Genomic DNA, 26013 nt, shown 5'->3' on the forward strand with positions numbered 1-26013 from the left:
TATTCTTCCTAAGTAGTGAAGGAAGTGAAGTTGCTGCTGTGCTTTTTTAATGACCACTTTGGTTTTTGGAGTCCAAGACAGGTCAGCAGACATAAAAGTACCCAAGAAATTGAAACGCTAGGGGACCCTTTCCATACAATTACTATTAATATCGAGGGGAGCCAGGTCTACAGGGTTTTTCCTGAAATCTAGGATGATTTCCTTTGTTTTCCTGGTTCAAAGGAGAACTCCAGAAGTGTACACATGTAAACTGAGGTTTTTAATAATCTAGGTTTCTGCCTTCACCATGTTTTGTGTGTGCATGTAAACACACTCCCTGAGGCTCATAAAGCCTGCTTTTCACCCAATCTTTCTTCCTAAATAGGGAAGCTGTACTTATTTTTCCAAACATGTCTTGTCCCCTTTTTCAGGAACTCATACTGTATATCTATAAAAGGAACATGCTAGAAGCGGTTTTGCATCCCCCCCACCCAAGGTACAAATGTTTGGATTTCCTAAAGAGGTAGGAGGTGTTGGGTGTTAAACCTCAAAACACAGTTGTTCTTATCAGTAGTACCCTGAAAACAAATGGCTCTTCTTTTTACACTTTTCAACAAATGGCTCTTTTTTTTTTTTTACACTTTTCACTTACTTGTCAGAAAACTGTTTCTTACTTCTAAAGATCCAATTCAAACTTAAATAATTTTTAAAAGACATGTATTAGTAGCAATGCTAGATATCATAAATGCACAACAGCAAAAAATTAACAAAAAAACCAAGTGCACCTTGTGGCGTCCTTCTCCATTGTGTATTTTCATTTCTGAGCATTTTTAATCCATCCATCCATCCATTTTCTAACTCGCTGAATCCGAATACAGGGTCACGGGGGTCTGCTGGAGCCAATCCCAGCCAACACAGGGCACAAGGCAGGAACCAATCCTGGGCAGGGTGCCAACCCACCGCAGGACACACACAAACACACCCACACACCAAGCACACACTAGGGCCAATCTAGAATCGCCAATCCACCTAACCTGCATGTCTTTGGATTGTGGGAGGAAACTGGAGCACCCGGAGGAAACCCATGCAGACACGGGGAGAACATGCAAACTCCACGCAGGGAGGACCCGGGAAGCGAACCCGGGTCTCCTAACTGCAGGCAGCAGCGCTACCACTGCGCCACCGTGCCGCCCTGCATTTTTAATCCCCATTACAAAAACTAAAAGGTGTAAAAAGTGGTCAATATGTCATTAACAAAAAAAAATTTAAAAAAAATATAGAAAGCCTTCCAGAAAGTAGAGATACAACAGAAATTCTGAAAGAGATGTATAAAAAGTCATCCTGAGATCACACATACAGGACTGCAGGAAACATTCAACAGATCATAAAGAGAGAAACATACAGGACCACATAAATCCATTGAGAAGAATTAAGTTGGTCCAGAATTAAATTATAACCATTATGGGCATCCAGTCAGGCATGGATGAAGATGCCCAAAATCAGCTTATTATTTCTTTCCAAAGCTATATAAATGCGAAGGTATTTTTATAATGCTTTGTCACCATTTCATAGAATAACTTTGCTTCCTTAAAGGAGGACTCTACTCAACAAAGCAGGCTTGTCAACATAAAGCACTTTAACTTGTGGAGTTAGTGGGATCTGTATTGTCCATTTGTGGCTTAGCATTTACTTTAGGGAGAACCTGAAGTTTACCATTTACCATTACGAGTTTTACATGTGGTTCCCGTCTTGCATTGAGCAGCTTGATGATTTCTCCCACATTTTCAACATTTCAGAAGTCCTTCTAGGATCACAAATGCAGAGTTATAGATAGCCTATAAAAGATTATAAACACAGAGATAAGAAAGTTCCGTTAGGAGATCACAAATAAGGAAATACCAAAAGCCCTCAAGTTAACAAAACAATTTAGAGCAATAACAAGACTTTGGAACAACACAATTGTAGACATACAGAAAGTCCCCTGGAGATCACAAGAGGTATGAAAAACCATCAGGAGATGACAGATACAGAGAATCAGAAGCCCCTCCTGGAATTACAAATTCTAAACTTCAGTTATCCTTCATGAAACTACAAACATACTCAAAAAAGCCATCAAAAGATTGCAGCTATGGAGCTATAAAAAACTACAATACCACAGATCATATATTCAGAAGTAAAGGTAGCCTCAAAGTGATCCCAAAGAGAGAAATATAAAAATCCATCAGGTAATCGCAGCTATGGAAGTTTGGAAAATGCCCTTTGGATCACAATTCAGAGGTACAGGACACTTCAAAAAGTTTGCACGTATTAACATTATGTTACAGTCCTTCTTAACGTATTCCATAAACCTACACACAGCTTATCTGAAACACATACCCTTTGGTGGTAACTAATGTTGATCAGCTAATTTGCTCGGTTTGCCAGTGACATTGTTCAACAATTTTTTCTTTGCTCAGGAAAACCTTTTTCTCCAGCTTCCCATGATGCTTTGACAAGGCCAGTGTGACATCATAGAACCGTAGCAGCCCATATTGGATGGGCATGTTGCTACCGATCTGAGTTACCTGCCTGATTTGCGTTAGATAGATAGATAGATAGATACTTTATTAATCCCAAGGGGAAATTCACATAATCCAGCAGCAGTATACTGATACAAAGAAACAATATTAAATTAAATAGTAATAAAAATGAAAAAAATTAAAATAAAATTAATGTTAGCATTTACTCCCCCGGGTGGAATTGAAGAGTCGCATAGTGTGGGGGAGGAACGATCTCCTCAGTCTGTCAGTGGAGCAGGACGGTGACAAAAGTCTGTCACTGAAGCTGCTCCTCTGCCTGGAGATGACACTGTTAAGTGGATGCAGTGGATTCTTCATGATTGACAGGAGTTTGCTTAATGCCCGTCGCTCTGCCACAGATGCTAAACTGTCCAACTTTAATCCTACAATGGAGCCTGCCTTCTTAACAAGTTTGTCCAGGCGTGAGGCGTCTTTCATCTTTATGCTGCCACCCCAGCACACCACCGCGTAGAAGAGGGCACTCGCCACAACCGTCTGGTAGAACATCTGCAGCATCTTACTGCAGATGTTGAAGGATGCCAACCTTCTCAGAAAGTATAGTCTGCTTTGACCTTTCTTACATAGAGCACCAGTATTGGCAGTCCAGTCCAATTTGTCATCCAGCTGCACTCCCAGATATTTATAGGTCTGCACCCTCTGCACAGTCACCTCTGATGATCACGAGGTCCATGAGGGGCCTAGGCCTCCTAAAATCCACCACTAGCTCCTTGGGCAGAACTTTCACGCATGCAAACTGTAAGCGTACACCACCTCACACTTTATGGCACACACATGTGATGTCACTACCTAGATCGGCAACCCACATGCATTAAAAAAGAAAAAATTCACTCACCATTCCACTTTAGGGACCCGAGGAGCCACAGAGGAGTGAAGGAGGTTCTGGTCCAGCTGAAAGAAGAAACCAATGGTCCTTTTAAGTGCTAACTACCACCTGCATTGTAGCATTGAATGCTCCATCTCTTGCATCCCTGGGGTTGAATAATATTCATCTGCTGATTTTCACCCTCTCAGGAGTTGTTTTATAACGGGATTCTCCAGGTAGACCTATCCCTATTAATAGTCCTCAGCTGCATGAGGAATGTGTTCCTCTCAGGTCCATGCCAAGGACCATACACTGCCCTCTTCTCAAGCCCCTTCTCCTCAAGGGTAATAATAATAATACATTTTATTTATATAAGGCTTTTCTGATGCTTAAGGGGAACGCAAATTTCTTCCTGCCGGGCCATTCAAGGCATGCGAGGCGAACTGGTCTGCAAAGACTGAAGCAAACCCTAATTAGCATGGCTGAAGAGTCCACAAGCGTTAGTGTTTTGGGTTTTTAGTTGGCTCTTCTCCCACCACTGCCATCAGTGCAATAACTTAGTGATGCAAGAGATGGAGGAATGGATTCCATTTAACACTGGTGCTAAGTGGCCCTTAAACGGACTGCTGGTTTCTTCCACCGGCCAGATCTGCTTCCTACTTCATGATTCGCTTCTCAACTTTGCTCAGGTCTTCTGTGGCTCCTGACTGCCTTGTCCCTGTGCCTGCACAAAGACACTATCAGCCTGGCCTCACTCAGCTCACCCAAGGTCAGAGGCAACCGGTCTGCCACATTTGTCCCCCCAGCTCCCTGTGCTGACTCAAGGCAAGGGTCCATACCCGAGGTCACTGGCATCCATGCACCCACCCATGGTGTTCTGAACTAGAGTTCCTAAGTACAAAGAGTCCAGAAAATACTCAAAATGCCCACTAGAGGGGAACAAAGTTAAACACTGGTTAGTAATCAAGACGGCAATGAAGAATCTTTATAAATATAAATGTTTAATTTGTTCACAAAAGAGCACAAAAAACACAGAGGGTAACTTCTTCAAAACAAAGAACAAAATCCTAATACAGAAATCAAAGAATGGTCAAAAGGCAGAGTGAAAGGCCACAAAATTCAATGAATATCAAAAAAGCCTACTGCATCACAGGGCAAACCCTGGACACATTAGTAGCTGATTTATCATGAAAACTCCCCTACAGGAGGCACCCACTTGGAGCACTTTTAGCCACAGGCTCATTCCAACACAATGTGCTAAGAAGCACCTCTGGAGTTTTTTTTTCTGCCCACTGCTATCAGGCAAATTCAATGCTTCCACCTGAGGTTCCACCTAAAGTTTATTTTTATTCATTTATTTATCAATTGGTTGATTGGCTGTATTATCTGTCCTGTGAGTCTGATTTCTTGTTTTTTATGTTTCTGCTGCTGTATGCTTTTGAATTTCCCCATGGGATTAATCTAATCTAATCTAATCTAATCTAATCTAATCTAATCTAATAACAAAAGAGCAATAGACACAGGATAACTCACATCACAAGCACATTCACAATGAACCGAAAGGAACTGTGGGTTTTCCCTTACTGTTTGTCCCAATACAGGGACATTTTAAGCCCTGCTAGTGTTTTAGTGGGGGTCATGGGAAGGTGGGTGGTTGATGTGTCTTCAGCATGGACAAAGTTGGTCTATGGTGACAAGTTATGGGTTGCTCCCTTATCTCATCATTCTTCTTTATTCTGCTTCATTTGGTGTCTTGTACTAAATATTTGAATAGTATGTGTTGCCTTTAGCTTATTTGGTTGTGGAGAATGCAGTTCTACAAGAATTTGTTCTTGAGGCCAATCATGGCTACAGTCCTCCTGGAGAACAGCCTATTCATGAGAGTTGTTTTCATACAGCATAGATAAAATAATGGATTTGATTGAAAGAGTGATGAAGGTCTATAGACATACTAGCTATTGTAGCATCACAGACAAAATGAAATACATTAAACCCTGAAAAGATCACAAAAATATATTGAAATGTCACATACAAATGATGCAGCAAGGCCTCATGCCATCACATGCACATTGGGCATGAGACCTTGCAGAGATGCAAAATGTTTTCACAGGCCTTAAAGTATGGAAAGGCTCTAATGAGTTCACCAAGGTGCCATATAATTTCCTTTGCCTCTTCTATTGTTGAGTGTTCAGACATTCAGTATTAAACACAGAGGCTAGAGAATCATTGAAGCATTACATCTGTGTAGTCGGTCCTGAGATGATCTATTAGATATTCACCAGTTATTCTGTTCATGGGATCAATAGAATTTAACTTTCTCAACTGCTGTGCAGTGAACTGAAGCCTATCCCAGCAACATTGGATACAATGCAGGAATAAGGCCTGGAATGGGTGCTGGTCCATCACAAGGAACCCTCATTCACATACCCACGTTTACACTGGGTGAATTCTGAATCGTTAGTTAACTTAACACACATATCTGAGGGTGTAAAACGTATGCAAATGTGGGAAGAATCTGCAAACTTCACATGGGCAGTGGTCGGGTACACAATTTAAATCCATCACTGAATCCATGAGGCAGCTCCACTAACCACTGTGCCTCTCGGCCACCTACACTCTATCAGTTTACTCATAATTCACAAACGTTCTTCTCTCATTCAGTCTCAGATTCTCATAAATACTTGGTTTGTCCACAGTCACTCTGTGCAACGCCATAATACCATACCTCCATCACATTTAGACCTTATCAGATCACCAACCCACCCTGACTCACACATAAGCCCAAGAAATCTCTGTGTGGATGTGGTCTTGGAAACAATATCAGCAATCCCTGCCGTTCTCTGCTCCTTTTCTTTCTTTGTTCTCCCTTGGTCGTCCATCTTTTTTCTTCCTCTGCTTTTCCTTTCCCTTACACTCCCAGACCCTCAATTCTCTTAAGTTTCTTTCCTTTTAAACTTCCCAGCCAATCTACTTCTTACATTCTCAGTTTGTTTTTAAGCTGCTTGCCTGGCGATCCCTACAGTTTTCCCTCCCTCTCTTGAGCTGCTCTAAACCAGGAAGTGGCTTCAGCTGCAGCTGCCATTGCTCAGTGTTGTGATTCTGTGCCCCACGTGGCTGATTATTCAGGCATGCCGACCCTGCTCTTAGAGCGTCGGCCCCTGCTGAATAATGCACCAGGCCTGTAATGAATATTCACCCGCTCTCGTGGTCTCCGCCAGGCAAAATATATGAGAATAATGAGGACATTAGGAATGAGGCCAAACAAGGGAGGGGCAAGCTGAGGCAACTAAAGGCGTTCCCTTGGTGGACTCGTTATCTGAACCAGACAGCCACCATTCAGAGAGCCCAAGTGGGCATTATACTGACTGAAGAGAGCAGGTGGGTTAGAGAAAGGCTGTCTTCATAGCGAGCTTCGTACAACATGCTAAGGGACATTCTTTTCCATGGTGACAGGATAAACAGCCACTCAACTTAATTCATTTTTTTCTTTATTGATGTGCAAATTCTAGTATGTTGTGTGTTCTAGAAATTTCTACTGGCTTGTTTCCAGCAGTGATGAAAGATAAACATCAGCACATATGGTAATTATCAGGAGGTCTAGACTTCAGTTTCCTCACTTGAATAGAGACTGCGCTGAAAAGGTTGCCTCCAACCCTAAGAACAGTGCATTGAATGGAGGATGGAGGTTTTGGGGATTTGCTGGTTTAAATAGGTGGAGTTAAGGTTACATTTGGTGTGCATGCTGCTTTAAAGGGTGGGCTTGGGCTGCATGCTGCTTTGCTCTGTTGAAGTAGACAAGGGCTGCATGAAAGGAATATTTACGGGCAACATTTAAACAGTAGTTTTAGGGTGCACACTGCTGTAAAGGGCTTGGCTGATTATGTCGTTTTTGCTGTCTTAGGTGAAGCTATATATGGCACTTCAAATGCAGTCAATCGTAAAACCCTTTCTGAGGCAAGAGTTTCATTTAGGATTATTGCTATTTTGCTCTTTTGATATAGTATTACCTATATTACATTTGGTAGTTTAAATAGATTATTAACTGATTTAGATATTCACATTCCTGTATGCATTTGATGTGGACTAGAGGCTATAATGGACGGTATGCAGGGACTAGCATCCCTGCTAGTATGGAGTCCCTTTTCTTATCTGGCCGGAAGGTCCAGGTGGTAAATGGGCAAAAAGAGCAACAGGGCATTCCATGCCTAAGCCTTGAGGGCGGATGAAGATGCCGGTAAAATAGTGGGCACACTGGCATTCTGGCCAGGTATTGTTCTTCGGTCCAACCCTGCCGTGATACCAGCATGCCCACTTGTTTACTGGCATCTTCTGGAACCCTCTTGGCCAGTGTGATGGAAGGACATGGGGAGATAGCCTGTAGTCCTTACAGGTCTCCCTCCATATGCACTAGATAGAAGCATCCCTGGGTCAGGATTCTCACATGGACACAGCAGGGCATATTAGCATCTGTAGTCTCAGGGGGAGGCCCTGTTGGATTTCATGGGAGCTACCAGGGGGAGCTGATGGGATTAATGATCCCTACTCCGACTGACCTGGAAGTGCTTCCATCAGGCTATGCCTCAGCTCAGGAAGTACTCCTGGGTTCAACATAAAAGAAGCCACTCAACCTCATCCAGGCAAATCGGAGTGGGGTGTGGAGGATGGACAAAACTCACCAGGGAGGTGCTTAGGAGAAGAAAGAGAGAAAGATTTGTGTTGCGTTTATGCCACTTTTGGAACCTTTGTGTAAGTTGCTTCACAATTATTTGTAAATGATACCAAAGAAAATTAGAAGTTAACTACAGATATTAGGTAAATTAATGTAAGTACACCCTATAAAATGTTTTGACATAAATTTGATTTTCGTTTAAACAGTATCTATACATAAAGCTGATGTAACAAACATGATGCCATCATATATAATTTAAATAAACATCAATGAAGATTTTGTATGTGTAAAAAGTAAGTTCACCCTTCCATTTACCAAACTCCCCGTCCCAGCGTGCCTTGCTGCCATTTAGCATCTCAGCAACAACAACAACAACAACAACATTTATTTATATAGCACATTTTCATACAAACAGTAGCTCAAAGTGCTTTACATAATAAAGAATAGAAAAATAAAAGACACAATAAGAAAACAAAATAAATCAACATTAATTAACATCGAATAAGATTAAGGTTCAATGGCCAGGGGGGACAGAAAAAACAAACTCCAGACGGCTGGAGAAAAAATAAAATCTGTAGGGATTCCAGACCATGAGACCGCCCAGTCCCCTCTGGGCATTCTACCTAACATAAATGAAACAGTCCTCTTTGGATTTAGGGTTCTCACGGAAGGGCTTGATGATGATGATGGTCACGTAGACTTCTGCCTTTTAATCCATCCATCATTGTTGGAGCATCATGAAGCTTTGAGTAGGCAGGCCACCACCACAAAGAAACCGGAAAAAGAAACAGAAAAGAGAGTAGGGGTCAGTACGGATTTTAGAGCCACCATGAGTAGTTATTATAAGGAAATTGAACATACAGAGTATCAGGATTAAGTTAAATTAAATTAAAATGAAGTTATAGAAAGGCCATGTTAAAGTAATGTGTTTTCAGCAGTGTTTTAAACTGCTCTACTGTATCAGCCTGGCAAATTCCTATCGGCAGGCTATTCCAGATTTTAGGTGCATAACAGCAGAAGGCCGTCCGCCTCACCACTTCTTTTAAGTTTTGTTCTTGGAATTCTAAGGAGACCTTCATTTGAGGATCTGAGGTTACGATTTGGAATATAAGGTGTCAGATATTCCGATATATAAGATGGGGCAAAATTATTTAAGGCTTTATAAACCATAAGCAGAATTTTATCAGGGGAGTTATTGCCTCACTGATGCCCTCTCTCCCGGTCCTTCCATTCTGTTGGCATCCCGGCCAGGTAATTACCATGGCCGCCTGTCACAACAAATAAAGATTTCAAACAACTGCCAGCTTGTCCAGGCCTGGCAAACCCAGCAAGTTCATCTCAACAAAGAAAGACAAGATGTTGAAAGAAGTCTTTAAGAACCAGAGAATTTCATCACAGGATCTCAGGGTAGCTCTTGCCACTGTTGATGTCAAAGTGCATGAGCATACCATTAGAAAGAGGCGGAACAAATTAGATCTATAAGTAAGGAGTCTCAGGAGGCAAGGCCATCAGTGTAAGACTAAACTTTGCCCATGAGCACCTAAATAAAGATCAGGACTTCCGGAACAACGTAATCTGGAAAGATGAGATAAAGTTAAGAGTTATTTGGCCACAATACCAGAAGACATGCTTGGGAAAAACTAAAGACAGCAATTGACCACAAAAACCTGATAGCAGCTGTAAAGCATGGTAGTGGAAATGTTTTAGTTTGGGGCTGTTTGCTGAATCAAGGCCTGGGCAGCTCGCCATCATAGAATTAACTAGGAATCTTAAGGGTGGCTAAAGGATAATGTGAGGCCATCTGTCAGAAGATTGAAACTCAGCTGAAAGTAGACCTTGCAACATGATAATGTCCTAAACATATAAGTAAATCAGCTAAGGAATGGCTGAAAAAGAAGGAACTGAGGGGCACTGGAATGGCCAAGTCAAAGCCCTGATCTGAATCCCACCAAGATGATGTGCGTGTGGTAATTTGAAATGGGCTTTGTACACAAGATACCTCTCATTAACTACACAGCTGAAGAAATTCTGCATGAAGGAGTGGGAAAAACTTTCTCTCAGTCAATGCCAGATACTGCTACATAGTTAGAAGGAACGCAGACTTGAGGGGGTAATACTAGCTATTAGCATCAAGGGTGGACTCTTCAGATCACTACATTGGCTCTCTATAGCAACATGCATTAAGTCTACATACTTGATGCTTAGCTACAGAGTAGTCAGTGGATCTCCTTCTATAGACAGTATATGGAGACATGTATGAGGTACTGGGCTCCTTCTTACCCACTCTGGTCTGCTACTGAACATTGTCTGGTGATGCCACCTCTGCATGCCACCAAATCTTAATCCAGAGTCTTCATGTGTAGCTCCTGGCTGGTGGAACAAATTGCCCAACTCCATTTGAAATTCTGATTACCTCAGTGTGTTTAAGAAGCATTTGAAGGCTCTCTTGCTCTGTGAATGTCAGTCTAATTCATAACTGACAGGTTCTTGCAATTGAAGAAAGATTAACTACTTTGCGTTATGTTTGGTTTGTGATGATCAATTTTGTTCTGTAACAGTTGTTTTAAAACAGTTCCTAAATGGAAATTTAATTGATTATTTTAACCTCTTTAATAAGTTGCTTAAAATTGTCTGCAAAGCTAATACATTTCAATTGTAAATGTAAATGAAATTTTGGGTTCATATGGGAGAGAGGACTGAAGTGCATACTGATTTCTAAAGACAGATTCAGTAAAACCTTATAAAAAGACAATGACTTTTATTTATAATTTAAAAATAAATACCTATTCTACAGCCATAAATTGAATTCTCGATCACATTTTTAAAAAGATTTTTGAGCAATGAGAACTCACACAGGGAAATGGGGAAGCCCACCACTGGTAAATCTGGCTAGCTGACAGCTGACCCCAGGGAAAGCAAGCTCAGACATAACATCACAGCCGCCACACCAAAGTGAATCTGATTTGATACATCTCATTAAGGGACCATGACAGTCACACTCCAAAATGTCCCTGGGATACAAACCTATGATGAAAAATAACAATAATAAATTCATAAATTCATTAAACAAAAACATTAAATCCATTTGTTTCAGGAGATATTAAACTGTGACAGAAAGAACTGCTTGTAGAAATGATATCTTTATTCTTAGCCTTCATGCTGTGTAGCTAATATGAGATCCCTGCTTTCATTTAATTAAGGATTCAGCACAGTTCTGCAATCCCAGGTCTCCTTTCAATGCTATGGTAATATTATGCTAATATATACAAATTAGACGGGTTGCCAAATGGCTGGTAAGTTGTTAAATATTCATGAACAAGTGACTGCATGGGGGGTGGGGGCCATTTTTACCAAGGCAGCATCCATGCACAATAAATATTTGATTATATAATAGCTGCTCAAAAGAGGGAATACAATTGAATATACTGTTTATATATTTACATTCATTTATTAATATGTTATTTTTGTAAAAAGTGATGTATATGCGCAATGTGAAGCACTGGTGGGTGAAATGATTCTCAGGGTCACACAGGATGTCAGTATTAGGGAATGAACTAATCATCATGTGTGTTAGAGATCTGAGCCAGCAGGGGGCCACACTGCCTGCTGGGTACAAACATGTACATTTTAAACAAAACAGATAATAAATAAGGTATCTTATGAATCAAGATCAAGTTACACAGTGCCATGTGATAATTAAGTCCATGTCTCCCACAGAGTAATGACAGAAGAATAACGACAACAAAGGCAGTGACGATCATGTCATACATTAAATACATCATCAGACAATATACTGTATACAAAAAAATACTCAAGGACTCTATCAGGCTGTCAAATAGCCTTATAACCTCTGGTTAAAACTGTCCCTGAATCCAATGGTATGAGTGCTTATTGTCCTGTGTTGTTTGGCAACATGGAGTATGGCAATACACACTGCATTCAGTAAGTCTTCAGAGCCCTTCACACTTTACGCATTTTGTTATGTTGCTGCCTTGTTCTAAAATCAATTCAATTCATTCTTCCCCTCATCAAACAACACTCAATACCCCCAGAATGACTAAGAGAAAACAGGATTTTAGAATTTTTTGCAAATTTATGTAAAAAAAAAAAAAAAAGGAAATATTCCATTGACACAAGTATTCACACACTTTCCTTAGTAGTTTGACAGCAATTCCAGCCTGGAGTTTTCTTAGGTCCGAAGCAGCAAGCTTCACACACCTGGATTATTGTTGTTCTTTTTTGCAACGCTTTTGGGTGGGTCCCTTTTAGACGCGCTGCTCTTTCTTCTTCGCTTAGTCGTTGACATGTCGTCTAGAATGTATAACATTTTTAAGAGCTGAGAGCACATGAAGAGTGTCTGCCAAAAGCATTCCAACAACTAAGAGGTTAGATGTCCGTGATCTTGTTTTAAACTGGTTGTTCTCGCCGCGGGACATCAAAGTGTCTTTCTGAGAAGGTCACGTCTCGACCCAAGATTTTTTTTATATAATGGAGATGATCAGTAGAATGGAATATATACCTGAATCACTGCAAAGTGTATGAAGACTTATATCAATGGGATGTTTTAGTTTATTTTACTTTTAATAAATTTGTAACACATTCTAATACACTGTTTTTACTATGTCATCCTGAGTATTGAGTGAAGGGAAAAAATCTGAATTAAAAAAATTTAACATAAAGCCGAAACATAGCAAAATGTGGAAAAAAAAAGAGTAGGGGTCTGAAAACTTTCTGAACCCCATGCAAGTGGCTGTGCGGGATGACTGTGGTGTTTAATAATGTTTGTCTTTTAAGACAAACTAAGCAAACTCCTGTCAATCATGAATAATCCACTGCATCCACTTAACAGTGTCATCTCCAGGCAGAGGAGTAGCTTCAGTGACAGACTTTTGTCACCGTCCTGCTCCACTGACAGACTGAGGAGATCGTTCCTCCCCCACACTATGCGACTCTTCAATTCCACCCGGGGGAGTAAATGCTAACATTAATTTTATTTTAATTTTTTCATTTTTATTACTATTTAATTTAATATTGTTTCTTTGTATCAGTATACTGCTGCTGGATTATGTGAATTTCCCCGTGGGATTAATAAAGTATCTATCTATCTATCTATCTTTTAAAAGCAATATGTGTTATATACAACAGTAATCCTTCCTCGATCGTGGAGGTTGCGTTCCAGAAACTCCTGCGATAGGTGAAAATCCGCGAAGTAGAAACCATATGTTTGTTTGTTTATTTTTATATATTTTAAGCCCTTATAAACTCTCCCACACTGTTTATAAATATTTCCTGCACAGTTATACAGCATAAACCCTTTGTATTCTCTTAGATATTAGGTAAGATTAATTGAAATTATATATGTAAACACACTGTTATATACAGTAAAACATAAATATTATTTTAAAGATATCGAGTGTCTCCGATATCACACATTACAGCCATTATGATAGACAGGCCACCAGCAATAAATACGTACAATGCAAGAAAAATAGTATACAGTAAATGTGTGTACAGTGACACTAAACATACGTACATGTACTAAGTACTGTAAGTAGAAAATTAATTATGGTTACTCACCAACAATTTCACGATGACTTGTCCGATACCGATGAGTTTAGTTTTACTGCACAACAAAGGAGAGTGTTACAGCTCTTCTAAAGGAGCCTCTTCAAGTGACTGTGTAGCACTGCCGTTGTTCTTCTTCCGGCAATCTTTAATCCATATCCCTAAAGCAGATTCTATCCAGACTACTGCCTTATTACATCCACTTACAACTCAATTTGCACCCTGATTAAAAGGACACTGCGGCCGTAGATCTTATATTCCTTTCCTACTTTTTAAAATGAAAAGAATCGTAGCCTCATTAATGCCATAATTGCGTCCTACAGCGGTGTAGTTTTTCCCTTCCTTCAACATATCCAAAACTTTTACCTTTTCGTTAACATCTTCCGTTGGTGCTTGGGCACGGCCCCTGAAGCAGTAGCAGGAGCAGATCGTTTTGGAGCCATAATGATGGGCTTGACTATGCACAAAGATAAACACAAAAGAGCACAAAAGTTAACTCTTTACACAGTGAAACACGTCGATGCTGAATGAGCGAGACAAGACTTCCTGGTTAACGCCGTGGAATCGAATTCGGCGCTCCCTCGCTGAGCCATTCAGCACACAGGAACTTAACTGCGTGCTCTGATTGGTTAGCTTCTCAGCCATCCGCCAATAGCATCCCTTGTATGAAATCAACTGGGCAAACCAACTGAGGAAGCATGTACAGGAAGTAAAAAGACCCACTGTCCGCAGAACCGGCAAAGCAGTGAAAAATCCATGTTATATATTTAGATATGCTTACATATAAAATCCGCGATAGAGTGAAGCTGCGAAAGTCAAAGCACGATATAGCGAGGGATTACTGTATATGTCCAGGGCAGCTGTATTCAAGAAATATCCTGTAAAATCTTCAACAAGCACCTCTATAATGCTTTTCATTTCTAAGATGAGCAGGTGCGATACAGGGATGTTATGCAGCCAGGGAGAATGGACCCCACTCTGGACCTGAAGCTGGTGATTATAGTTGGAGTCATCTGAACTTTCCATAGACATCTGAGAAAGTAAAATAACTGGTGAACCTTCATTGTGATAGTTAACATGTGCTGTTATAGTCAATATGTGCTATGACTATTTTAAGCCATCAGCAGCAGCAACTCTATGAAATAATAAGCTTTCTGACCCTTTCCACAGCATCTCCTCTGATGCACAATGGAGTGTCATTGGCATCCTCGAGCCTATGACCAACTCATCAATTCTGCTTTCATTATGGGAAAGCCTGTTGTTCTGTCACCACTGTGTCAAAAGGCAAATCTCATCTCTATAAGCTGACTCATCATTGGTGGTGATTAGGCCTATGGCGATGATGTCATCAGCAAATTTAATGATGGAACTGGAGACATGTCTGGATTTACAGTGGAGTATGTCCTCAATGGATGCATTACATCCTGGCAAGGCATCTGTTTAGCTCAGGACCACAGGGTACTACAGAAGACTGTGAGTCTCATTCAGAATATTCACTCAGTACTCTTCTGTTTTAAAATATTAAAAAAAGTGATGTCAATATGCCATTCAGTCAACCAAACTCTGCAATCTTACCAATTAAATTTTTTCCAAAATAACATCAAGTCTTTAAAATCCTACCCTTCAAGACATAGATAGATAGATAGATAGATAGATAGATAGATAGATAGATAGATAGATAGATAGATAGATAGATAGATAGATAGTGCTTGTGATAGTGGTGCTTGAAAGTTTGTGAACCCTTTAGAATTTTCTGTATTTCTGCATAAATATGACCCAAAACATCATCAGATTTTCACTCAAGTCCTAAAAGTAGATAAAGAGAAACCAGTTAAACAAATGAGACAAAAATGTTATACTTGGTCATTTATTTATTGAGGAAAATGATCGAATATTAAATATTTGTGAGTGGCAAAAGTATGTGAACCTCTAGGATTAGCAGTTAGTTTGAAGGTGAATTTCGAGTCAGGTGTTTTCAATCAATGGGATGACAATCAGGTGTGAGTGGGCACCCTGTGTGATTTAAAGAACAGGATCTATCAAAGTCTGCTCTTCACGACACATGTTTGTAGAAGTGTATCATGGCACGAAGAAAGGAGATTTCTGAGGACCTCACAAAAAGAGCTGTTGATGCTCATCAGGCTGGAAAAGGTTACAAAACTATCTCTAAAGAGTTTGGACTCCACCAATCCACAGTCAGACAGATTGTGTACAAGTGGAGAAAATTCAAGACCATTGTTACCCTCCCCAGGAGTGGTCGACCAACAAAGATCACTCCAAGAGCAAGGCGTGTAATAGTCGGCGAGGTCACAAAGGACCCCAGGGTAACTTCTAAGCAACTGAAGGCCTCTCTCACATTGGCTAATGTTCATGTTCATGAGTCCACCAACACTGAACAACAATGGTGTGCATGGCAGGGTTGCAAGGAGAAAGCCACTGCTCTCCAAAAAAAAATTGCTGCTCGTCTGCAGTTTGCTAAAGATCACGTGGACAAACCAGAAGGCTATGGGAAGAATGTTTTGTGGACGGATGAGACCAAAATAGAACTTTTTGGTTTGAATGAAAAGCGTTATGTTTGGAGAAAATAAAACACTGCATTCCAGCATAAGAACCTTATCCCATCTGTGAAACATGGTGGTGGTAGTATCATGGTTTGGGCCTGTTTTGCTGCATCTGGGCCAGGACAGCTTGCCTTCATTGATGGAACAATAAATTCTAAATTATATCAGAAAATTCTAAAGGAAAATGTCAGGACATCTGTCCATGAACTGAATCTCAAGATAAGGTGGGTCATGCAGCAAGACAACGACCCTAAGCACACAAGTCGTTCTACAAAAGAATGATTAAAGAAGAATAAAGTTAATGTTTTGGAATGGCCAAGTCAAAGTCCTGACCTTGATCCAATCGAAATGTTGTGGAAGGACCTGAAGTGAGCAGTTCATGTGAGGAAACCCACCAACATCCCAGAGTTGAAGCTGTTCTGTTTAGTTGCAGTCATTGCTGCAAAGGGGGGTCACACCAGATACTGAAAGCAAAGGTTCACATACTTTTGCCACTCACAAATATGTAATATTCGATCATTTTCCTTAATAAATAAATGACCAAATATAATATTTTTGTCTCATTTGTTTAACTGGTTTCTCTTTATCTACTTTTAGGACTTGAGTGAAAATCTGATGATGTTTTAGGTCATATTTATGCAGAAATATAGAAAATTCTAAAGGGTTCACAAACTCTTATGCACCACTGTAGGTAGGTAGGTAGGTAGGTAGGTAGGTAGGGTAGGATGGGTAGGTAGGTAGGTAGGTAGGTAGGGGCAGTGCCCCATCCCAGCTGCAATTGCTGTAAAGCAATGTCCACCTCTAGACAGCAAGCCAGTCCATTACAGAGTATATATGTAAAAGTATACACACAAACACATACACAGTATATATGTTGTGACAAGCTGTGGCTTCTCTTCAGCAAGCCCTTGGCTGAAAACATCACTAGACAAGACCAGAAGTGTAATCATAAGAAATGGGGACTGGGTAAAACACAAGAAATGTAACTCCAGACCTTTTATAGGCCTAACTATATAGCTGAGTCCTTCCTATTCTTCCCTACTCCAATTCATTCCTTCCCCTCTCCCTTCTCTGGCCTCTTCTTCCTCTTCTGCTAGGTAAACACTTACCTCTGCTACTGTTCCAACTCCAGACATACCTAACTGAGGAGCAGTGATTTCTTTTAAAGTGTGATCAGGCAATTCTTGCAGTGTGATCCATTCATTTAGACTAAAATACTGTTACCCTTGGGACACAGATACCTGGGTGCTTGGCCTCTGAAATTGTCTTGAATCAAATAAGTTTAGCATACAGTATTATCTTGCATCTCAAAAAGATGGAAATTTCTCATTTTTGTATAAAATTGATGCTTCACCGCAATTTCCAGGATCCCACAACCTAGTAATGTTACATGAGAACATTGAACTATGGAATTCGAACAAGTGAATCTCAAAACATTCATGTGATAGAGGCACCGGGTAGCACCCTGAAGTAGTAGTAGTGGTAGTAGGATTATCATGTGCACAGAATACAATGAAATTCTCCCCTGCACGTGCAACCAACAAGAAACATGTTGTCACTTCGTCACACAATCACAAACAATACACACATTGTCATACATATGCGCTTGGGAGTTAACCAAAGGGACCAGAAAATGACAATTCCACGTCAGGCCAGGGGGGGTGGCAAGGTGCACTAAACCTCTCTCCTTTCTCTCCTCAGACCAAACACAAGAAATCCTTCCTGTCCCGGCCCCAAGGATGTCACATCCTGTGAACCACCTATAAAACCCCCACATCCTCCATACTTAAACAGTTCTGTTTTGGACTCTAACCTGTACACATTGTATGCAAATTTAAGCCTATTGAAGCCAGGAAAACTATATGGGTGGCTGCCCCAAACCTTTGTTGTGTGTTCGGCTATTTCTTTCACATCATTTATTTTATTTATTAGAAAACCCAAATCAGTTTAGAGCTGCAGTTCAACCTAACATGTAACAGTCCATCATGGGGCCAACTTACATTCCCACACTAATACTGACACTGAGGCCCGTTTAAAGTCACAAATTAACCTATCCAGCATGTCAAAATCACAGCATGCACCTTTATCCAAAGCCAGGGTCAAAACTAAAGGATCAAATTCTCCAAAGCACAAAATGAAACAGAAAGAAAGTCAAGAATGTAAGTAGCAAAATTGTTAAACCCTTCCCAGCTAAGTAATCAATTGACCCTACCTCATTAGGCTCCACATATAGGAGGTAGGACAGATAAGAAAAAACATATATAGCTAACATAAAATTTAACAACCATGTCAATTCAAATCATACTACCTAAACATAAAGACAAAACAAAACCAAAAATGGAATTAATAACATAATATGAAAAATTATATTTAAATAATAACACAAAGATTAAGTAAACAACAAATGAAACCCTGGCAGTATCTTAGCAAATGCACAGTTTCCACACAAGCCCCACTCTAAATCCCAGAAGTTGTGAGGCAGAACTGCTAACCTCTGTGCCAATGTGTTATTCTAGGATCCAAATGTGTTATTTAAACTCATAATATTTTCATCCCACCTTCATCCAGTTTGAGGTTGGACTGGGCATAAGGCAGGAAACAGGCCTGGGCAAGGAAGTATTGCATGGCAGTGTCTACTCATGTATACAACTACACATGGTCAAATCAGAATTGCTAAATAATGTAATCTGCACATCACTTAGAACCTGACAGGAAAGTTGGAGAATCCAGAAAATATCCACACAGGTATGAGGAGAATATATAAAACTCTACATGACCAATGCACATGACTAATGACAACCTGTAAAATGATTCAGACTAAAAGCAATGATAAAAATGGCAGTGTTGTCATTAAAGAAATGATAACATCCTCAAACCAACTTAAATCTAATTCAGGGTTGCAGAGGCCCAAAGCCTGTCCTCACAGCATTAGACACAAGGCCAGAACCAGCCCTAGATAAGTGCCTGACTATCACAGGACTCACTTACACAAGGCCATTAACTAATCAACCTACACACATTTGTCTTTGGATATGTGAAAGAAAACCACAAGACATGTGCAAAGAACCAAGTGCAGAATTCAAACCCAGGATGCTGGAACCATTAGCTGTGTTACCCACTACAGCACCCTCAAGTAATTCACATTTTATATAGTACAACTATATAAAGCACTTTGAGCTACATTATTTGTATGAAAATGTGCTATATAAATAAATGTTGTTGTTGTTGCAGGGTCTTCAAAAGATGGTTTTCCATCATGACCATACAGCTAGGCACAAGCCTAAGTGTACTATGAGCAATTGGACTCTGGAGCAGAGATCAATCACGCTTCACTATCTGGCAGTCTGATGGATGAATCTGGGCTTGGTGGATATCAGAAGAACACTACCTTCCAGACTGCATAGTACTTACCTTTAAAGTTTAGTGATGAAGAGTCAATGGCAAGGTTTGGGCTAGGCCCTCTGTTTACAGTAAAGGGTATTGGTCACTCTACAGCATTCAAATTAATTTAAGGCAACTGTGCACATACAACTTTGATAGATAGATAGATAGATAGATAGATAGAGAGAGAGAGAGAGAGAGAGAGAGAGAGAGAGAGAGAGAGAGAGAGAGAGAGAGAGAGAGATAGATAGATAGATAGATAGATAGATAGATAGATAGATAGATAGATACTTTATTAATCCCAAGGGGAAATTCACATAATCCAGCAGCAGCTGAGCTTTCTTACATAGAGCATCAGTATTGGCGGTCCAGTCCAATTTGTCATCCAGCTGCACTCCCAGATATTTATAGGTCTGCACCCTCTGCACACAGTCACCTCTGATGATCACAGGGTTCATGAGGGGCCTGGGCCTCCTAAAATCCACCACCAGCTCCTTGGTCTTGCTGGTGTTAAGGTGTAAGTGGTTTGAGTCGCACCATTTAACAAAGTCTTTGATTAGCTTTCTGTACTCCTCCTCCTGCCCACACCTGATGCAGCCCACAATAGCAGTGTCATCAGCGAACTTTTGCACGTGGCAGGACTCCGAGTCATATTGGAAGTCTGATGTGTATAGATTGAACAGGACCGGAGAAAGTACAGTCCCCTGCGGTGCCCCTGTATTGCTGCACACAATGTCAGACCTGCAGTTCCCAAGACGCACATATTGAGGTCTGTCTGTAAGATAGTCCACAATCCATGCCACAAGGTGTGAGTCTACTCCCATCTCAGTCAGCTTATCCCTAAGGAGCAGAGGTTGGATGGTGTTGAAGGCGCTAGAGAAGTCCAAAAACATAATTCTTACAGCACCACTGCCTCTGTCCAGGTGGGAGAGGGATCGATGAAGCATATAGATGATGGCATCCTCCGCTCCCACCTTCTCCTGGTATGCGAACTGCAGAGGGTCGAGGGCGTGACGGACCTGTGGCCTCAGGTGGTGAAGCAGCAGCCGCTCCATGGTCTTCATCAGATGTGACGTCAGAGCAACAGGCCGGAAGTCATTCAGCTCACTAGGATGTGATACCTTTGGGACAGGAGTGATACAAGATGTTTTCCAAAGCCTCGGGACTCTCCCCTGTTCCAGGCTCAGGTTGAAGATGCGCTGTAGAGGACTCCCCAGTTCCAACGCACAGGCCTTCAGCAATCGTGGTGATACACCATTTGTGGCAACAGTTTGGGAAAAGCCCTTTTCTGTTCCAACAGCCAGAGCCTGGATTTCAACCCAAATGACTATCTCTGGAGAGACCTGAAAATAGTGGTCCGCCTATGGTCTTAATTCAGCCTGACAGAGCTTGAGAGGATCTGTAGAGAAGAATGGCAGAAAATCATTAAATCCAACTGTACAAAGCTTGTGGCATCAAACCGAAGAAGACTCCAGGCCAGAATCTCTGTCAAAGCACTGAGAAAAAAGTCTGAATACTTGTATAAATGGGATAGTTGTTTTTTTAATTTTAATACATTTGTAAAAAATATCTAAAATCCTGTTTTCACTTTGTAGTTTTGGGGTGTTGGCTGTTGTCTGATGAAGAAAAAAATTAATTTGAATGATTTAAGGCAAAGCTGCAATATGACAAAATATGAGAAAGAAAAATCAAGGGGTCTGAATACTTTCCGAACACACTGTATAGCCCACTTGTTGTTACCTATCTAAAATATGTTACCTGAAAGAAAACCTCTTAAATTACTTTATAATACTAAAGCTGATGGATTAAGTAATTGAATATTGATGTAGTCCCTTTTTAATTTACATAGTTTTGTGCAGATTTTTGGGGTCCCACTGTATCTATCTAATATGTGATACCCAGGGGCGGCTCTAGGCTCGTGGCGGCCCTGGGCAGAGAATGAATTGGTGGGCCCTTTGCCTGCCAATGTCAATATGTTATCTTATGCACGGCAGATGGCCACGTCCGTTGCGGACACTGCATAGCCGCCTTGTGCTCATGACACAAGCGTTTAACTTATGATAAAGTTCAGGATTGCTCCTTCCTGTGACGCAATGAAAGCCTCCTGAGCCGCCTTTCTCTTTCGTCTCGAATAACCCATTCTGGTGTACTCGAAATCTCTTCATTTTGCTTAGAATGGGTATGCGAATGTCATGTGTCCCCTATCCGACCAGATATTCACTATGACTATTGCGCTAACACTAATACTTTATTAAAACTAGGTGAAACATTAACTTGTAAGACGACTCGCCCATTTGCACTAGCTTCGCTTCAGCTGTCAGCTGTGTTGTTATTTTCTCTTTCTGTTTTATATTCAATATATATTGGCGTGGCGTTCCCTGGGATTTGGCGGCCCTGTGCAGGTGCAGTTTGCACATGCCTAAGGCTGCCCCTGTTTTAACTAAGAAGAACCCTGACTTCTTACTATACGACAAGAACACACATTGATAAACTGTGTGACTATTGTAACAGTTCCTTGTTTTATTTAAGTAACCTCTGTCCACATTCTATTCCTAGGACCTTTTGACTTATCACTACCTTGCTAACATATGTTACTGGAGAATATACCTCAGACCTGTTCAGATGTACTTTATGACATTAAAGCTCTTGGATCTGTGATTGAATCTTAATGCAAGTCCCTCGTTGTATTTACATTGCGTCTGTCCACTTGTAGTCATCCTAAAGTTCTTCTCACTTGGCATTACCAACTCAACATATATCATGTGAGATAAAAGATCACGCTTGTTAAGATCGCCTTGCAACATGTTCAACGTTACCAAGTCTTCGAGTCTTCTCTGCTCCTGTTGGACGTGAAACGCTCTGCTTTGCCACGTGTGCTCCTCTCTGCTCCAATCTGATGAATAGACGCTGTCACTTTAAGAAGACGCGGGCTCCCCCCTCTGGTCCAAATGAGCTTCTGATTTTTTTTCCATGCGAGACTTGCCTTGCATAAATTATGTTCATGACGTAGTACAAAAGGACAATTTTATATGAAATTTGCAAGAGTTTGTTTTCGAGGGGAAAGCTGTGCTTTTACAGAGTTTTAAGGTGGCCGGCTTCCCGGCGGCGCCGTGGCCGCGGCGGTGAGGTGAGAAGCTGCCGCTCCGGCTCGAGTCATTTTTATCAATGCAAATACCCCTTTGTGTGCAGCCATAGCGCCTGAGCTGCAGGCTGTGAGATGAATTTTTAATAATCCGCCTCAACAAACAGTGGCCAAGCGTCCTGCAAAGCGCTCCAAAAAAGAGCGAAAAATCACCCTGACTAACTCCGTCGCTCAACGGTAAGTTTCAAAAGGTAACGCCGTACGGAAGGGGGGCTGGGGTGGGCGTATATATGTATTTTTTTTGAAAGAACGAAAAAAATGGGAGTTTTTTCTGTTAATATGCAATGGTCTTAATTAGCATAATTTATATATTTATGATAAGGAGACACAGGGCCTCACAAAAAAGAAGGCGCTCGAGCTACTGCCGATCCCCCTCCCTTTGACGTGGTGCAGTGGGAACGCTGCGGCGTGCGGGCGGGAGACCGATCCCAGAGCGAATGGGTTCGACCGGACAGTACTGGACTGGCACCGCCGCGGAGTTAGGGGTGGGGGGGTGCTCAGCGCGTGTGCGTGCGTACGTGCGCGCGCGCCACAACTCACGCAACGAGAGCGCGCGCCCGGTGACCCTCTTTTCGCTTAGGCCGCGCGGGGAGGAAGACCCTACGTTCGGATCAGAATGCAAATCGGGGACCCCCAGACTCCCAACTAAAAAACATCCGACTGCGACACCTTAAGGCGTTGCTTCCACGCAACGTCAAAGAGGCACGCTGTCATTTATAGATACTGTAAATTAGAAAACTGAACACGGCGGGGTGGCGGAACAATCTAAGAGGGAACCTTTTCAAAATTAAAATGTACCATTATTTTACTGTTGTGTGTGTGTGTGTGTGTGTGTGTGTGTGTGTGTGTGTGTGCATGCATGCATCTACAGGGGGTAGGCAAAATAACATGAATACCTAAGGCTAAGCAGTGAATTCGAAGTATTCAGACCCCATTCACTTTCTGCACCGCTGCATTGTGTTGTAGATTTAATTTTAAATAAATACATTTCAGTCTAAACTCAATAACCCATAATGACAATCTGAAAACGTGTTTTCATTAAAGTCTGCAAATGTATTAAAAATCAAAAACTGAAATCTGTCATAAATATTCACCCTCTGCTGTCACTCGAATTCTGCTCAGTTGCTTACCATTTCCTTTAATTCTCCATGAGATGTTTCTAGAACGTAATGGAGTCCACCTATGAATGTAAGGTCCTACAATTCACACTCCATGTCAGGGCAAAAACCAAGCCTTGAAGTCTGAGGAACTCTCTGTAGACTTCCTGATCAAATTGTGGAGAGGCATAGATCAGGAAAATGGGATAAAACAATTTCTAAAGCTTTGGGTGTTCCCAGGAGCACAGTGGCCTCAACTGTGACATGGAAGATATTTGGGAACACCAGAACTCTTCCCAGAGTTGGCTATCCAGACAATTAATCTGCTTAAAATTAAATGCACAACAGAATAACGTGCAAAGAGTGAAGGGGTCTAAATACTTTCTGAATCCACTGTATTAATATCCAGGACCATATATGAGGTTTATTCTTTCTTTCAAAATTTTCTTGCTTAATAATAATAACTCCAGTGTGTGTTCAGACAAAAATGTATGTGTATATTTATTTATTTACTTATCTACCTATTTATGTACAGTATTTATTTATTTAAAGAGCTTCTGTAAAAAGCTAAATTTATCCCTGGGGAAAAATAAAGATTGATGTATTGATCTGTCTGTCTGTCTGTCTGTCCGTCTATCAATCATATGGGGTAGGGCCAACATTTGCTTCGGAATAGCTTCAGCCCTTCTAGGAAAGCTGCCAGACAAGTCCCGAGCTTTGTATACTGGAATATCACACCATTCTTTAATGAGAAAAGCTTCCAGTTCTTTGAGGGATGAAGGAGGTGCAAATCAGCTTCATACTTGGTACTCCGCAACTTTCCATAAATTCAGGATATCCATTATGGATCCTGAAGGGCCACCTGAGGTTTTCATTTCAGTTACTTTCTTAATCAGTAGACAAATACTTTGGCTAACGAAACCACTTATTTTGTATTCATTTCAGTTGAAGATGTCAAAATTGATGACTGCAGTTGCTGATCTTGTTGCTTGAGTAGACAGATTACATGACTAGTAACGGCAGATTAGATGACTGTATAAAGACTTTCCAGCACAGTTTCAGATTTCTTAAGAATTGTGAGTTCAGCCCTTTCTCTGTCAGCCATAACGTGATGCCTGACAGAGTCGGTGACTGTGTGAAGACTTTCTTGGTATGGAAAATTCACCTGCAATCTCTGCCCCTTTCTTCTTTATATTACTATTCTGTAGTGGAACGTAAAACATGTGACATCTGACAGATGAGCCCAAAACAAAGATGTTCTTTATTCCACGTAACTGCATTATATGTAGGGCTGTGTATTGGCAAGAAGTTTGCGATACGATACGTATCATAATAAAGGGGTTACAATTCAATATATTTCAATGCTGTAAGCAAGGTGATATATTGCAATTTTTTTTAAATCTAATTTTAGGAAAACTACCTTAGTATAAAGAACACACCACTATGTGCATAAAATCTGAGTAAAAAAAAATGTTAATTTTTTTTATGCAGTCAGAACAGTGGGATCTACAACTGCATTTATCACAGTCCCTATAACTTCAGACATCATAGCAATACCTTTTGTGCAATCTGAGGAAAGGAATTAACATGTCCCTATATCACTAAAAAAATCATTGTACTTTTTGATCTTGCTTTAAAGGTTCATAGTATGCCACACTATATTTCAAGTAGTTTATAAGAAAATGCATAACATCACAGCACTGTAATCTGAACAAAGGAATTAACATTTGTTTACAGTACTGTATATTAGTAAAAAATAAAAGTGCTTGCAGGATTCTTTAGGTAAACAAATTGAGAAAATAAACAAAATCAAACAGTGTTACATATAAATTCAGACAGTATATATACTCAGCAAAAAAAGAAACGTCCCTTTTTCAGGACTGTGTATTTCAACAATAATGTTTTAAAAATCCAAATAACTTTACAGATCTTCATTGTAAAGGGTTTAAACAATGTTTTCCATCCATGTTCAATTAACCATAATCAATGAATTAACATGCACCTGTGGAATGGTCGTTAAGACCTTAACAGCTTACAGAAAGTAGACATTTAAGGTCAGAGTTCTAAAAACGCAGGACACTAAAGAGACTTGTCTACCGACTGTGAAAAACACCCAAAGAAAGATGCCCAGGGTCCCTGCTCATCTGCGTGAACGTGCATTAGGCATGCTGCAGGGAGGCATGAGGACTGCTGATGTGGCTAGGGCAATAAATTGCCATGTCCGCACTGTGAGACGCC

At 40.8% G+C, this 26013-nt stretch overlaps 1 protein-coding gene across 3 annotated transcripts in view; it reads left to right on the plus strand.

The window, feature by feature from the left end:
• The first annotated feature begins 22237 nt into the window (after nucleotides 1-22237).
• Nucleotides 22238-26013, plus strand: part of pou6f1 (POU class 6 homeobox 1) — a 63440-nt gene continuing 59664 nt past the window's right edge. For 2 of the 3 annotated variants that reach the window (XM_039746789.1, XM_039746792.1), the window contains exon 1: nucleotides 22238-22855. The gene's annotated coding sequence lies outside the window, so the exon portion shown is untranslated. The remainder of the gene's footprint in view (nucleotides 22856-26013) is intronic. The other variant, XM_039746793.1, reaches the window with a different exon arrangement.

This window comes from Polypterus senegalus, chromosome 3 (assembly GCF_016835505.1).
Source record: "Polypterus senegalus isolate Bchr_013 chromosome 3, ASM1683550v1, whole genome shotgun sequence".
NCBI lineage: Eukaryota > Metazoa > Chordata > Cladistia > Polypteriformes > Polypteridae > Polypterus > Polypterus senegalus.